The sequence below is a fragment of the Schistocerca cancellata genome, chromosome 2, assembly GCF_023864275.1.
Source record: "Schistocerca cancellata isolate TAMUIC-IGC-003103 chromosome 2, iqSchCanc2.1, whole genome shotgun sequence".
NCBI classification, from domain to species: Eukaryota; Metazoa; Arthropoda; class Insecta; order Orthoptera; family Acrididae; genus Schistocerca; species Schistocerca cancellata.
Window position 1 is genome coordinate 905,540,231 of NC_064627.1, and position 15,461 is coordinate 905,555,691.

The window sequence follows — 15,461 nt, forward strand, 5'->3', positions numbered from 1 at the left end:
GCACAAAAGCATACAAGCCGATATCGTTGTTGACTGACAGAGACCGACGATAATTTAAGAGGTCCGTAATGTGTAATAGGCAGACATCTATCCAGGCAGTCACACATTTTGAATTCCAAACTACATCAGCATCCACTACAAGTACTATGACAGTTAGGTGGGAGGTGAGAAAACTTGGATTTCATGGTCGAGTGGCTGCCCATAAGCCACACATCACGCCAGTAAATGCCAAATGACGCCTCTCCTGTTGTAAGGAGGGTAAACATTGGACCCTTCAACAGTGGAAAAACGTTGTGTGGAATGACGAATCACGGCACACAATGTGGCGATCTCATGGCAAAGTGTGGGTATGGCGAATGCCCGGTGAACCTCATCTGCCAGCGTGTGTAGTGCCAATAGTAAAATTCGGAGGCGGTGGTGTTATGGTGCGGTCGTGTTTTTCAAGGAGGGGGCTTGCACCCCTTGTTGTTTTGTGTGGCACTATCACAGTACAGGCCTACTTTGTTGTTTAAAGCACCTACTTGCTTCCCACTGTTGAAGAGCAATTTGGGGAAGGCGATTGCATCTTTCAACACGATCGAGCACCTGTTCATATTGCACGGGGTGTGGCGGAGTGGTTACACGACAATAACATCTCTGTAATGGACTGGCCTACACAGAGTCCTGACTTGAATCCTATATAACACCTATGGGATGTTTTGTATCGCCGACTTCGTGCCAGGCCCACTGACCGACATCGATACCTGTCCTCAGTGCAGCACTCCGTGAAGAACGGGCTGCCATTCCTCAAGAAACCTTCCAGCACCTGACTGAACGTAAGCCTGAGAGACCGGAAGGTGTCATCAAGGGTAAGGGTGGGTCAACGCCTTATTGAATTCCAGCATTAGCGATGGAGGGCGCCACGAACTTGTAAGACATTTTCAGCCAGGTGTCCGGATACTTATGATCACATAGTCTGCACGAACTTGTAAGACATTATCAGCCAGGTGTCCGGATACTTATGATCACATAGTCTACCTACGAGTATGGTAAATTAAAGTCCCCCGAGCAGCTTCTGTCTCTATGTTCAGGCTGATCTCAGCAACTACAGTAAAGATTTTGGTACGGTTTCTGCTAATCTATAGCCTGATTCATGAGGATGGTTTTTGGATGTAATTTACTACCGCATAGTAATGTTGAGTGTACAATATATGTATTTTTATATTAACAGAATCTTCCGTCGGTTCTTGGTAGAACAACATTATAATAAATGAAAAGCACCAGTTTGCTTTTTTTCTACAAACTGGTGTTTTTCATTTATTATTGTATTTTTATCTGTTCCGTATTTAATTGGATTTTAGAATGACATCTTGTGACAGTGACGGATGTTACGTGCATGACAGGTAGACAGGAGGCGGTACATGGCGGGAAAAGCAGTAAACTAGCAGCCGCTGCAAGTCCAGAGAGCACCAGAGCTTGACCACATTCTGTATACATCATAAGTTAAAGTTCTCCGCTGCGTTTTTCTGTTTGTATGTAAAGGTTAATTTCAGGGACTGTTGTAGGGATTTTTATACGGTTTTCGTTATATAATAGACTGATTTATGAGGACGGCTTGTGTGTGACACTACATATTATAAATAAGTCGTCTGCTTATAGATACAGCGTTGTTATAATTAAACTCACAAAGATAAGGTGTGGTATGTAACTTTCGTATGGCAAAGAAACTTGGTAGATGTTCTAATGTATTAATTCGGAACCACTTTACGGAGAAAAAATTTTCTTCCAATTTTGGCAACCACTTAAAAATCTGAAACTATGAATGCAAGAAAGACGTATATAAATGTTTTTGTATGAAGTGGATTAGGGACGGTCGTGATGAGAAAAGATGAAAGAAGTGAGAAAGGCATAATGTTGATTTCATTATTAACCGCTGCTTACACAATTTGTTCAGCATGAGCACCAGAGGCATCGACGGGATGTTGCATCCGTAAGATGAGGCGATCAACAGTTGCTCGCAGCATTTCCGGTAGAATCTGAGCGAAGGTTTCCTGTGTACTGGCCTTCAGATCCTGTGTGCCTGCTAAACGCTTTCTTTTAGATACCCCAGAGCCAAAAGGCACATGAATTCAGATCAGGTGAGCTTGCAGACCACGCATCTGGAAAACTTCGGGAGATAACACGTTCGTGGAAGTTTTTATTAAGCGGATCTTTCACTGGACGAACGACATGAGAGGTTGCCTCGTCTTGCATGGAAACTGTGGTTTTCATATAGCTGCGCACTTCAAAACCAGGAATCATATGCGGTACAATGAGGTATCGATAGCGTGCAGACCTCACGGTATATCTGGCAGAAACTCTAGGTGTATTCTCTTCAAAGAAAAATGGATCGAGAGTAGAGGTCCTCCTGAATCCACACCACGCACTCACGTAGGGCGAGTGCAATGGATCATGGTAAAGAACGCGTGGTTTAACAATACACCAAAATCTGCAGTTCTGTGTGAAAAGTATCTCGTGACTCAGTAGAACATAGCACAATCACATGTGATCAACTTTGATCTGTGTCAGAAAAGCAAGAGCAAATTCTGAACGTAGCTGCGGATCATGAGATTTCATTTGCTGCACAATCTGGATCTTGTGCGGGAACCAATGCAAAATAGACCACGAATTCCCCAAATTGTTGACCATCTGATGAGCAATTCCCGTGACGATGCACCAGCACCAGCACTACCAGGGGCACATGCTGCATGGACAGTTACACCAACATCAACATCGTCAATAATTTCCACTGGAACAGGACGCCTTCCTCTTCCTGGTGCAACAACAAATTCACCCGTGTTTTCGAATTTAATTAGCATTTTCTTCAAACCGTTTAAAGACATCAGGCTACTCCTCGGACATTTCAGTCGCCGATACTGTCTCAGTGCAACACTGCAATTGCCGCTGTTCACGTAAAGCAGTTTCAGTAACAGTCTTTCCTTACGATAGCCATACTGCTCACACACTTACGGTTTGTCAAATGACAACGTGGTTATCATATCATCATACGGTGTACAAAAGCATTTGCACATGGTGGCTAAAATGGGAGCTGTGCTGGTGTAAGGTGTCACCAGGTCACCGGTTTGCAAATATGTAGCGCGAAGATCGATAGAAGTCGCTGGATCAAGCACACCTATCACGAGACAGGCCAGAGAGACACCACCAAGCAACAGGCCGCCAACGCCCCCTTGACAGCAAGTATTTAGGCCACTGCCGCTGGCCGGAGGGCCTCAGTCACTAACTTCTCAGTCACTAGCTCGACTCATTACTCCAGGTTGGCGTTTGTCATTCATTCGAGGAGCGGCATAGTTCAGAACAGGTTAAGCGTTTACATAGCGTCGAGATTTGTGAAATAGCTAAATTAACTATAGTGTCTGCAAAACGACTATTGTTCATTAGCTTTGTACCACAACACATGGACTCTATTCCAGGTAAGTAAATACTTTCAGTTATGTAAATAAAGAACCGTGTTAATCCACGTGTGCATTTGTGTTGTAGAAAGAAGATACCGGACACCCAGAACAACATCTCCCTTGTATCCTACGGTACAAGACTCTTTAGTGGCGACACGGACACTACTGGAACTATTTTTTTTTTTAGCTTCACTCGGTTTTACAATAACGATTTAACACATCGAGCTAGTTTTGGAACTATTTTTTTTCTGCTTAAATCGGTTTTACAGTAAAGATCAACACATCGAGCAGGTTTCGCTGCCATATGATAATTGCAGCCTGGACCCCTATGAGTAGCTGTGCTTTAGTTATAGCCACCCATTAGTTACTAATAGCCCTACGAATCCGGGAGAGTCGCTAATAATTTGATAATTTTGTGCAGTTCATGTTCTGCAATACACTTCATAAACTACCTGTTGTATTGGAATTACTTTGGACAGATGAACGATCGTATCTAGACTAATAGACAGAGGCGCCATAGATATAAAAATGCATTCACTTCATCAACCTCAAGCCCACAAGCAAGCTGTAGTATCATTCCAAAAAGGGATGGCTTGTCGCAACTTCGCTCTCATACATCGAGTGCCCTTGTTCAGCTCCTTTTAAGGTATCTGCCCACTGTCGTTCTGTGTATATTTACAATATAGTTGTAGTGGTAGCAAAATATCTGCTTGTTAATGAGTTCTAAAGCCTGCAGATTCCTGTAAAGTTGCTGACATAACCACTTGCTACATGCCTCTAATCTTTTAACAATCAAGTTCTCCCCCAAGAATGGAAAGCACATCAGAACAGACACAAGAAAATGTACTAATATCTTGCCATCATGCCGTCTTCCTTCTCTTTGCTTTTACTCTGAGGTGACAGAAGTCACGGAATAGTGATATGTCCATATACATGTATATAGACGGCAGTAGTATCGGATACAAAAGGTATAAAAGGACTGAGCACTGCCAGAGCTGTACTCAGTTGATACATATGAAAATAAATCCGTTGTCATTACTGCCGCATGGCGGGAATCAAAAGACTCTGAACACAGAATCGTAGTCGGAGCTAGACGTTTGGGACATTCTGTTTCGGAAATCGTTAGGGCATTCAATATTCCAATATCCACAGTGCCAAGAGTGTGTCGAGAATGCCATATTTCACTCATTACCTCTCACCAGAACAACTCAAGGTGGTACAATGAATTTTTTTAACTCATTTGATACTGAAATACTATTAATGAACGTGGATTTGATAGTAATTTAATTTATTTATTTTAACTGATATTGACACTGAGGTGTGTACACATCGCCAGTGACCGACGGCCAGCCTCTGTGGCCGAGCAGTTCGAGGCGCTTCAGTCCGGAACCGCGCGACCGCAACGGTCGCAGGTTCGAATCCTGCCTCGGGCATGGATGTGTGTGACATCCTTAGGTTAGTTAGGTTTAAGTAGTTCTAAGTTCTAGGGGACTGATGACCTGAGATGTTAAGTCCCATAGTGCTCAGAGTCATTTTAACCATTTGAACTTACGTCCATCACTTAACGATCGAGAGCGGTGGCGTATGCGTAGAGGTGCCAGTTTTTAGAGACATGCTCCACTGCGTGAAATTACCTGAGAAATCAACGTTGGATGTACGAGGAAGGTATCCACTAGGACAGTACGGCGAAATTTGGCGTTGGTGGGCTGTGGCAGCAGACAACCGAGCGAGTGCCTTTACTAACAACACGATATCGCCTCCAGTGCCTCTCCTGGACTCGTGACGATATCGGTTAGACCCTGGACAACTGTAAAGCTTGACCTAGTGATATGACTACCGATTTCAGTTGATAAGAGCTGATGGTAGGGTTCGAGTTTGACGCAGACACCACGAAGCCAAAGATCCAAGCTGTCAACAAGTCACTGTGCAAGTTGGTGTCGCCTCCATACTGAAATGGGAAGTGTTTAAATGAAATGGACTAGGTCCTCCGGTTGTTCAGCTATTTGGAGACCATTTGCACCCATTCATGCACGTTATGTTCCCAAACAACTATGAAATTTTTATGGATGACGATGCGTCATTGCATTGGGACAGAGTTATTCGCGATTGGTTTGAAGAACATTTTGGACATTTCGAGGGAATGGGCCAGCCACCCATATCGTCCGACATGAATCCCATGGAACATTTACGAGACATAATTGATAGTTCAGCTCGTGCACAAAATCCTGCACCAGCAGCCCTTTCGCAGTTATAGAAGCATGCAGTTGTTGCATGATTAAATATTTCTGCAGGAGACTTCCAACGACTTTCTAAGTGCGTGCCACGTCTATTTGCTGCACTAAGCCAGGAAGAAGGCTGTCTTACGCGATATTTGGAGGTATCGAATGACTATTATCACCTCAGTGTATTAAATGTTGCCTTATCTTTTATCATTTTTGGAGATGACTGGCCCTTTACCTCTAAACCACTCCCTAACGTCCTTTGGCTATTTTAACAGTTTGCTCATTTTATTCTACTGATTTTTCAAAGTTTCCAATCACACATTTCACTGTACAAAATCTGTGTTATATATGGAGATATTTTCGTCTCAAATCAGTTAAGATGATGCAATACTTAGTGTCAGTGTAACAAATTTAATTTATTCAACCGCTTTTGACACAATACAAAATACACAGGTAACTCGCAAGCCGTCCTTTCTTTGACGTTACATTCTAGGTAGCTAGTCTAAAAATTCATCAAAAATCTCTGAAGTCGCACCAGAGTTCAATCAGCCAACAAGTTAAACAGTTCAAAGAAATACCCACAAAGAGAGTCTAAAATTACAGCTAGGACCTGCGGAGCACGGTGTCAGCAAATAGTTGTCTACAAGGAGCAGCACGGTCGCAAGTCATTGCTCTCCACTAGATGCCGATTACATCAACCGTGTGGCGTCAGCGGTTCCACTGATTCTATCGTGTGACAGCCTACATAAGTCTCGCGGCGGTCGGTGCAGTCTGTGTCAGTGATGGCCTCAGGATATTGGTCACGCCTTCTGAATACAGTGATGTAAGACATACCACACTGTATTCTTGATTGCTTTGGGATGGTTCTTTATTTTCTCACTAAACAGTCCATTGACCCATACCGACGTATCTGTCTTGTCAAGTTAAAGCAACGCTATATACAGGTTTTACAAAATTTGAACTGCGTGGCTCTCTGTTACTGACATAAAGCCATCTTCAAGAGTCCTTTCATGTAGTGCATACCACAAACTCAACGTAGGACACACCGGCGGAAACCTCAACTTTGATACAAAGAGCGGACTAAAGATCGCGGAAATAACCATTAAACATTCTTTCAACATCTACAAACAGGAAAAAAGAACGAAAATCTATAAATGAAGGATTGGAAATACCCCCTATTACGCTAAACGGAGCAATCATGAACATCCTCGAAGAAACAGAGATTTGTTCACGTGCATAAAATAACCTTCTAAACGTACTGAATGAACAAACAAACCTCCAGCAAAGAAGTGTTCTGAAACTTTCTTGATATCGTAAAGCAGGAAAACTAGTTAAACAAACCAAAGATTTTTGAGTAATACATATCCATAATAACGGTATAAACAGCGCATAACAAAGACATAACATCAAGAAAGTGCCACAAATCATTGGCCGTAACGAAATTATTACGTATGAAATAAAAAATAATAATAAAACACAAAAATCTCGAGAAAAATCAAACGAAACTACAGATAAAAAACATAATTATAACCAAATAAAACATACTTGAATTTCTACACATTGACTGCTTCTAGTGGTAACTATGTAAAAATGTAATGCCACTGCTCCAATTTCATCCAAGCTGACAAGAGGAAAAAAGCGCAGAAAAAACTAACTAATCTGTATCCAAATGTCAGGTGCAACACTACGCCTACAACTAACGTCCAAGTAACATCTAAATACAAATTCCGACAAGGATGGCAGCATGGATATTACACATAAAGTAAAACCACCCATCGAATTTATAGTACTTTTTCAGTTACAGTCACAGTTTATGATATCAAGACTATCACCTGCTAATGTATTCACAGACCACCTGACGATGGTAGATTGCTGAAACGAGCTTGTGATTTACGCTATATAAAACGTTTAGAGAGCAGTTTAACTGGTATATCTTTTTTGTATCACGTCACTACCAGAGATATTTTGCAGTGCGGGTTCCAAAGAACGTAACATAGGCTCTCTCTAGCATTCACTCTTGCAGAGAGAATAACAGCAATTAACCACATTTTATTATGCTATTTACTTATTTAAACAGCACCGAGCCTGCCGGTGTGGCCGTGCGGTTCTAAGCGCTTCAGTTTAGAACCGCGTGACCGCTACGGTCGCAGGTTCGAATCCTGCCTCGGGCATGGATGTGTGTGATGTCCTTAGGTTAGTTAGGTTTAAGTAGTTCTAAGTTCTAGGGGACTGATGACCTGAGTAGTTAAGTCCCATAGTGCTCAGAGCCTTTTGAACCATAAACAGCACCATTGCCGGTTTCGAACCGACAGGTTCATCATCAGATGGCTCATTCACATTAAGAAACATTTTACATCGGCCTTCACTTTTTGTTTTCCCAAAATATGAAATTTACTTGTGGTAGTGGCGCCGTTGAAAAATCCGCGCCATTACGTTCCACTGCTGACTTCTATTGATCAGGCAGGAGCGAAGACGCTATGAAGCGATTTCTTAAAGTATATGTATACACATAATCTAAAGCACCACTCACACATCAATAAGTTTCATCACATGTGGTAAACCTTTTTTGAGTACCTCTGCCCTTTTATCGACGACTTCGAAGATTAAGAAGCTCTGCGGGTGTTGGCACTGAAGGGTGCGTTGTGAAAATATAGGATTCTGAGGTAGTTTTGATCTAAATATTTAGTTATAAAAACATTATTCGTGATATAAAATGTGCTATGGGCTCAAACACCGTAACCGTTCAGAGTTTACGACCTTTCGAAAGATTAGGTTCTATGACCTCCAAATTTCGCAAATCTTATGAAATTAGAGTGATGCATACTATTTCATAATGCAAATGAGTCTGTCTTCAAACACATAGTAGCTTAGGTATATCACTTCCTCTAAAAATCGGAACAGATATATCTGGGACTGTGAGGAGGTACATCACTAACAATGGTTTTTCATGAATTATAGTATAGTTGGTAATCATAAGATCTGTGATTCTCAAGTAGCGCTTATCATCTCTTTCTCCATAATACACGCACTTACGTGCTGTGTATAGTAACATTACGCTTCCAGAATCATAGAGCTCACTGATGTGAATGTTTCATATAGTTAATGAAAGTCAGGAGAAGTTGTTTCTACAAGCAAAAAACCCAAAACCCCCAATCTCTTGTGTGTGTTTTAGGCTATTGAACAATAGATTTCTTTGGGAGAGGGATGAAAATGTTAAGTAAGTTTTCGAGAATTACTCACAACAAGGGCACGAACATTAAATTCGATAGGCTATAAACACGTGCAATAAGCTGCTGGCAATGAACTTCGACATCGATAGTTTACAAATTGGTATGTAAATAATAAAAAAATAAGAAAAAACTGACACTATTATGGTAATCATCACAATTTATGTTAAATAGTAGCTATCAGAAAAAGTAAATGCTGCCTCCATATTATTTATTAACTATGATTTTCATCTGTGTATTTTTGCTAGTATTTACCGCGCATAAATATAATGAGAATATTTAATGTTTTGAAGTTAAATTTAATTCTCAGTTACTTCAATCGAAAACATAACCACACGTGAAACCGAATTATAGTGTAAAACCCATCTAACCATATTCCCAGTTAACATGGTTTCCTTGCAAGTTTCAGCTTACTACGTCCTATTCTCCCCTCCAGATGAAGAAATGTCTCTAGACACTCCTCAATAGTAAATGTCCAAAAGGTTTTAGTCCGCCGTCCATTGCTGCCCTTGATTTGAACGAAAAGTGGTCCCGTATAATAAAGGACAGGAGGTGCGTTTCGTTAGAGGTGTCAGATCTAAAAAATCCTACTCACGTCCTCCGGGTTAGAAACGGTACCACACATTTTGCATTGTTTATGAAATAAAACTGTAGAGTGATAGATGCATGAGATGCTATGTCTGCTGGCTAGAAACACTGTTGCACTCTGTTCTTACAGGAGCATTATACGGGTGCAGAATTATCAACACCAACTGTAGCAAAAACTATGCTGGTTCATTGATTAGATGAAGTAATATCAATCACTCACGTTACTGAACGAACAAATGTCAGTTTTAAATGAAGTAGATGTCTCACAGGGCTACCAGTTCGCCGCAGAACTACTATCATATTTGCTGTACCGAATAACAAATGACGGCAGTGCCGCTCAAATAACGCTACAGGCTGTGGGTTTATGTGCATATATAAATCATGAAATGTGAATGCTATGTAGAGTGACGTATAGGTGGTGTGCGAGGTGGCTACGGCCGAGCCACAGCTGGCTGCGCAACCGTTTTCAGAATATCGCTCATAATTAAATAAACCGCATGGCTTAGCGTTAGCAGGTGGCATCCTAACATGGAGAGAGAATTAGAGCGTATGCAGCTAAATTATATATTAACTAAAGAGCTCACAAAACCGCAAAAAGTAAATAAGAAGTCCAATAAAGTGTCCGTCAATCATGTAATACAGATATTACTTCTGTTATTAAAGTTTACATGTGTTGTTTATAATGAACTCACTTGCGACTACTTACATTTCACCAAAGAAAAAATATCATAATGAGAAGGTTTGTGAATGTGAAGAGGCCACCACAAATACATTCAAAGATTATCACCTGCCTAAATATTTATATAATTATCTTTGGTGTTTATATGCATTAGTATCTCATTTTAGTAAAATACCGTTGTGCAGTTGTCATTTGACTACCGCAGTAGCCTAGCAGCATAAAGACTTTAACTTCGAATTTGACTAGTTTCTTGCAGTTTATAATCATAGTGTAAAAAGTAGTATACAAGAGACAGTTTCAAGTACGTATAGAACGAACCTGTTACTCTGTATATTAATGAAATGAAGAAATATCATAGAGATCTATCTTATGCATTTAATGTAAAAAATATGTTTAAAAAGTTGTAAGTAATTTCAGTAGGTGGTCTAAGATTTAAACGCTGATGTGACTCAAGTAGTGGTCACATGACCTAGTTCTGGAGGGAGAAAACAATGCAGGTTCTCAGTCTTCCTTCGGTGTTCGCCGTGAGGGTAAGAACTGTGCAGTCTATGGGCCGCTGGTGTTAGCGAGCGATAACGTGGTCGGCAATTCCGATGTCGTGCAATATTTTGGATTGTCAAGTGGCGTTTATTCGTTGAGTTAGCTTGAACAAATGTTTCTGATCTCTATATTAGACTTTGTGAATCCGATAACAGTCGGGAATTAACTGACATTAGCATGCCTTTAAAACTGGAATACAGCATGTGTAGAAATTGTCTGTCTGCGCTGCTTTACAAAAAATCGTTTACTAATTGTAAACATAGTCTATGTACGGCTACCAATTGAGGGAATATGTTTTGACTGAAATAAAACTGAACTTGAATTTGAACCTGCGTCACGATACTTCATTGTATTCTGACGCACGTTCAGATTCATTCCCAGATTACTTGATGTTTACGTAGTAAAATGTGCTTTAAATTATTCAATGACTGTTCATAGGCTGCCATATTATTTACTAAATTAGTATATGGTTCAATTCAAGTCATCAGTCTTGTCGCTGGTTTGATGCAACCCGCCGAAAATTCCTCTCCTGAGCCAACTTTTTCATCTCAGAGCAGCAAGTGCACTGTACGTCCACAGTTATTTGCTGGATGTACTCCAATCTCTGTCTTCCTCTAAAATTTTTCCCCCCTAAAGCTTCCTCTTATACCCTGGAAATTATTTCGTTCTGCCTTAATAGATGTCCTATCATCCTGTCCCTTCTTCTTGTCAGTGTTTTCCATATAATCCTTTCCTCGACGATTCTCCGGAAAACGTCCTCATTCCTTACCTTACCCGTCCACCTAATTTTCAACATTGTTCTCTAGCATCACGTTTCAAAGGTGTCGGTTCTCTTCTGTTCTGGTTTCCCACATTTCATGACTCACTATCATACAATGCTGTGCTCCAGACGTACATTCCTCAAGTTAAAACCTATGTTTGATACTAGCAAACTTCTCTTGGTCAGAAATACCTTTTCCGCCAGTGTTAGTCTGCTTTTTATGGCCTTCTTTTTCCGTCCGCCATAGATTATTCTGCTGCCTGGGTGGTAGAATTCCTTAACTTTATATACTTCGTTATCCCCAATTTTGATGTTAAGTTTCTTGCAGTTCTTATTACGTTCAATGAGTACAGCAATGTTATCATCGAATCTTATCATTGATATCCTTTCGCTCTGAATTTTAATCTCACTCTTGAATCCTACCGTCATTTCTCTATTGCTTCTTGGATGTAGAGATTGAAAAAAAATATGAAATGAGCCTATGGCATCATTGGCCGGGATGTCCCTATTCGGGGAAGTTCGGCCGTCAAGTGCAAGTCTTATTTCATTCGACGCCTCATTGGGCGATTTGCGCGCCGGTGATGAGAATGAAATGATGCTGAGAGCAACACAACACCCAGTCCCAGAGCGGAGAAAATCTGCAACCCGGCCGGGAATCGAACCCGGGCCCGCTTGCAAAGGAGGCGAGCACGTTACCACCTTTTTTTTTTTTTTTTTTTTTTTTTTTTAAATCTCACTTTGTTCGCTTTCGTTCGTTGCATCTGCTCGGGGCGGACGTCGTAAGACATCCGTTTAAGTTCGTTGCTGATCGATTAACTCAGTTTTTTTTTATTTCAGAGGGCTCCTAACCCTCTGACCGAACACGCTGAGCTACCGTTCCGGCCAACCGAGCTAAGCAGGCGGATGTAGAGATTGAAGAACAGGGGCTAAAGACTACATACCTTCCTCATACGCTTACACATATCGTTTTTGGTCTTCCAGTCTTATTTTTCACTCTTGGCTCTTGTACATATTGTATCTTACCCACATTTCCCTGCATCTTATCTCTATTTTTCTCGGACTGTCGAACATCTTTCACCATTTTATACTGTCGCACGCTTTTTCCAGGTCGACCAATCCTATCTCGATGTTTCTTCAGTCTCGTTTCGATTGTCGACCGCAATCTCAGAACTACCTCTCTGGTGCCTTTAACTTTCCTAAAGCCAAACTGATCGTCGTTTAACACATTTTCAATTTTCTTTTCCGTTAAGCTGAATGCGCGATAATGTTCGCCCTTTTCGGTTCTTGCTATTTTCGGAACTGTGTGGTTGATGTTTTTCCGAAAATCTGATGGTGCATCGCGAGTCTCATACAGTCTACACATAAACTTGAATAGTCGCTTTGTTTCCACATCCCCCGACGATTTGATAAATTCCAATGGAATGTTGTCTATCCGTTTCGCCTTATTTCATCTGAAGTCTTCCAAAGTTCTTTTAAGTTCTGATTCTAATACTGGATCTCCTATCTCTGCCCTGTCCACTCCTGTTTCTGCTTCTGTCACGTCTTCAGACAAGTCTTCCGACTTGTAGAGACCTTCAGTATAGTATTTCCACCCACTCGTTCTCTCATTTGAATTTAACAGAGGAATTTATCATCATCATCATCAGTTATGTGCTATTTTAGCAGGTCCTTTGCCTCTCCATTTCCTGCGATCGATTGCTTCCTTCTTAAGGCTGCTGTATGTTGTACCGTCCATCATGTCATCCAGTATCTGGAATCTCTTCCTTCCTTGCTTCCTTTTCCCTTCTACATAACATTCTAAAACTGTTTTTATCAGTCCGTTATTCTTTCTTAATATATGCCCAATCCAAATTCTCTTTCTTCTCTATATTACATCTAGTAACTGTCTTTTCTCTCCCACTCTTCTCAGTACCTCTTCATTTGCTACTCTGTCCATCCAACTTATTCTTTCCGTCTTCCGCCATGTCTAGATCTCAGAAGCCTCCAGCCTTTCTCTGTCTTTTTTCCTCATAGTCCATGTTTCAGCGCCATGTAGAATAACACTCCATACAAGACATTTTATGAGTCTCTTTCTGAGTTCTCTGTCCAGACCGCTGCAGAAAATTCTCCTTTTCTTATAAAACGCCTCTTTTGCCATTGCTATCCTTGTTTTAATTTCTGTGGTGCACTTCCAGTCGGTGTCTTTCCTGCTTCCAAGATACCTAAAATTTTCCACCTGTTCTAGTATTTCTCCATTCAGCATAATTTTTATTTCCTTATTTCCTCCTAGTGCCAATACTTTCGTTTTATTTGTGTTAATTTTCATTCCATATTTTTTTCCGTTAGTAGCAATGGTGTCCATCAAATCCTGTAATTCTTTTTCCGCTGTGGCTAGAAGGACCATGTCATAAACAAACCTCAAACACCCTACTCTGCTTCCTCCAATTTCTACTCCTTTGTCATCTACTGAGCATTGGTCAATCATATTTTCCAAGTAGAGGTTGAAAAGAGTGGGTGATAAACAGCATCCTTGTCTTACTCCTTTTCCTAGTCTTATCCAGTTTGTACTTTCTCCTCTCACTTTAACTGAAACTTTTTGATTAAGATATAATGAGTTTATAAGTCTTCTGGTTTTCGAGTCCACTCTCTTTTCCCTCATTATAGTCGCCAACTTTTCCCAAACCACATTGTCAAATGCCTTTTCTAGATCGACGAACTACATATATAGGTGTCTTCCTTTTTCAATAAATCTTTCTCCCAAGATTCGTAGGAGCCCTATTGCATCTCCGGTGCCCGTATTCCGTCCAAAGCCAAACTGCTCCTCGCCAAGATTATCTTCCATTACTGTTTCAAGTCTTTTATTAATTATTCTTAACAACACTTTGGCTGCATCTGAAATGAGGCTGATTGTCCTGTACTCGCTGCATTTCTTGGTTCCTTCTTTTTTCGGTAATGTAATCATTACTGTTGTCAGAAAGCCCTCAGGCCATTCACTACTGTCATATATTTTATTACATAACCTCAATATTTCTCTTATTCCATCGTGGCTCAAACATTTTAGCATTTCTCCCGGTATTTAATCTGTACCTACCGCTTTGCCATTTTCCATTGTAGCTATGGCAGACCTTACTTCTTCCATTATAATGGTTGGTCCTTTGTCGTCATTGCTTACACTGTTGTGTGATTCAAGTTCCAGAGTTTATGGTTTGCTATTTGTGTCATATAGCTCTTTTAGATATTCTTCCCACTCCATAGTAGCACATCCTGCTCTGTTTTGTTCCCATGTCATAGTCTTTACTCTGTTGTATAGTAAGTCATATCTTCCCTTCCTGTCCAATTCTTCAATTTCATCACATTCCTCTTTTAGCCATTTTTTCCTAGCCTGCTCTGTTTCTCTTCGCAGTTCATTATTTAGCCTTCGGTATATCTTTCTTGCATCTTCAGTGTTCTTGTTTTTCAATTTTCTTCTCTCCTCCATCTTGGAAATCATTTCTTGTGTGACCCATGGTTTTTTTGACCTTTTCCGTTTTGCATATCCTATATTTTGCTGCCCTGCTTTAATGATCCCTTCTTTCAACATATTCCAGTACTCGTTGGCATTATCAGGTGCTTCTTTGTCTCGTAATGTGTTTAGAAACTCCCGAGACAGCATTTCTGTAATTTGTTCCTTGTTGGATCTTATCTTCTCTAAATCGCACTTCTTCAGCATGGTCGCCTTCTTCAGGTTTTTCATTCTTATTTCTATTTATGCCATAAGTAAGTTGGGTCAGTATTAATATCTGCACCTGGTAATGTGTGCACCTCCTTGATTCCATTCCTGTATCTTTCTTCTACCAGTATAAAATCGATTTGGTTTCTGTATTTATCCCCTGCTGAATTTCAAGTGTAGAGCCTCCTCTTGTGGTTCTTGAACCATGTGTTTGCCGCTATCAGCTTCCTTTCCTTGCAGAAGTCAATTAACCATTCACCTCTGTCATTTCTCTTTCCAAGACCATGACTGCCTGCCATTCATCTGACTGCAACTCTCCATGTCCA